Here is a 2,293-nt window from a genome sequence, read left to right as displayed (position 1 = left end):
AGGAGTATTATTTTTTTTTTGTATTACTAGATTAAGAGTTTATACTGTTATAATTGCTGGGTGATCTTCTAATTCTAATTATGCTTTATTAGGGGGTTTACGGGCTGTTGCTCAAACTATTTCTTATGAAGTAAGTTTGGCTTTAATTTTATTAAGATTTATTTTTTTAGTGGGGGGTTATAATTTTTTAAATTTTTATTTTTTTCAAAAATATATTTGATTTATTGTTTTTTGTTATCCTTTAAGATTAGTTTGATTTGCTTCTTGTTTAGCTGAAACTAATCGAACTCCATTTGATTTTGCAGAAGGAGAATCAGAATTAGTCTCTGGGTTTAATGTTGAATATAGAAGAGGTAGATTTGCTTTAATTTTTTTAGCAGAATATGCAAGAATTTTATTTATAAGTATATTATTTGTAGTAATTTTTTTAGGTAGAGATATTTATAGATTTTTTTTTTTTTTAAAATTAGTTTTTATTTCTTATATATTTATTTGGGTTCGAGGGACTTTACCTCGATTTCGTTATGATAAATTAATATATTTAGCATGAAAAAGATTTTTACCTTTATCTTTAAATTATTTATTTTTTTTTATTGGAGTAAAAATTTTTTTTTTTTCTTTATAATGAATGATTTTTAGTATAAAATTAATAGAAGAGTTTACTTCTTTCTTATGTTTTCAAAACATATGCTGTAAAAGCTTATTAATTAATTTAAAAGGTTATCTCAGTATTTTGATAAAAGGGGATTAATAATAAAATATAAAAAATATAAAATTGTTAAAATTTGTCCTGTTATAATATAAGGGATTTCTACGGGTCGTGCTCCAATTCAAGTTAATAGGCATGTAATAGATGTTATTCTTCAAAATAAAATTTGGTTAAGAGGATAAAATTGAAGTCCTTGAAATTTACTTATATGAGTAAAAGGTAAAATTATTAAAATGGCAATTGATATAACTAAAGCAATTACTCCTCCTAATTTATTAGGAATTGATCGTAAAATTGCATAAGCAAATAAAAAATATCATTCAGGTTGAATATGAACAGGAGTTACTAATGGATTAGCTGGAATAAAATTTTCTGGGTCTATTAATAAATAATTAAATTTTCAAATAAAAGTGATTAAAATTCAAATAAAGATAATAAATCCTGCTATATCTTTATAAATAAAATATGGGTGAAATGGAATTTTATCAATATTTCTATTTAATCCTAATGGATTATTTGATCCTGTTTGATGTAAAAATAAAAGGTGAATTATTGTTAAAGCTAAAATAATAAAAGGTAAAATAAAATGAAAAGTAAAGAATCGAGTTAAAGTTGCGTTATCAATTGCGAATCCTCCTCAAATTCATTGAACTAAATCATTTCCTAAATAAGGAATAGCCGATAAAAGATTTGTAATAACAGTTGCTCCTCAAAAAGATATTTGTCCTCAAGGTAAAACATATCCTAAAAATCCAGTTGCTATTGTTATAAATAATATAATTACTCCTACTATTCATGTAGGAATATAAAGAAATGAATTATAATAAATACCTCGTCCTACATGGGTAAATAAACATGCAAAAAAAAATGAAGCTCCGTTTGCGTGACAAATTCGGAGTAGTCATCCATTATTAACATCTCGATAAATATGATTTACACTATTAAAAGCAGTTTCAATATCTGCTGTATAATGTATAGCTAAAAAAAGACCTGTTAAAATTTGAATTATTAAACAAAGTCCTAAAAGAGATCCGAAATTTCATCAAATTGAAATATTAGAGGGGGCAGGTAAATCAATTAGTGCATTATTTATAATTTTAAATAAAGGGTGGGTATTTCGAATTGGTTTATTCATTAATTTCATAAATAATTTTGTTAATTAAGATAATGGGCGTAAAGGTCCATAATTTTTTATAGAGATTTTTACTGTAACTAATAATGTTAAAAACAAATAATTAATTAAAAGTAAAGTAATTAAATTTGTAGGAAAATTATATATTTTATTTAAAGATAAAATATTTTCTATATATAAAGATTTAAAATTTGATAATAAATTTATTTCGTAATTATTAATAAATGTTTCAATTATTATTTTATCTATAAAAAAAAAAATTATTAAAAAGATAATTAGTATAAAATATAGAATAATTGATAATTTTATTGAAAAAGAGAATATTTCATTTGATGAAAGAGAGGTTACATAAATAAATAGAACTAATATTCCCCCTATAAAAATTAAAAATAAAATATAAGCATATCAAAATGTTTGGATATAAATTCCTGAAATTATACAAATTAAAAATG

At 22.4% G+C, this 2,293-nt stretch overlaps 1 pseudogene; it reads right to left on the bottom strand.

Moving 5' to 3' along the window:
* Positions 1-707: 707 nt before the first annotated feature.
* On the bottom strand, positions 708-1,844 carry LOC129781446 (cytochrome b-like; annotated as a pseudogene).
* Between the last annotated feature and the right edge of the window lie 449 nt (positions 1,845-2,293).

Source organism: Toxorhynchites rutilus, unplaced genomic scaffold (genome assembly GCF_029784135.1).
Source record: "Toxorhynchites rutilus septentrionalis strain SRP unplaced genomic scaffold, ASM2978413v1 HiC_scaffold_102, whole genome shotgun sequence".
Taxonomy (NCBI): Eukaryota; Metazoa; Arthropoda; class Insecta; order Diptera; family Culicidae; genus Toxorhynchites; species Toxorhynchites rutilus.
Note: the sequence above shows the minus strand (reverse complement) of the source record. Positions and strands in the feature narration are given on the sequence as shown.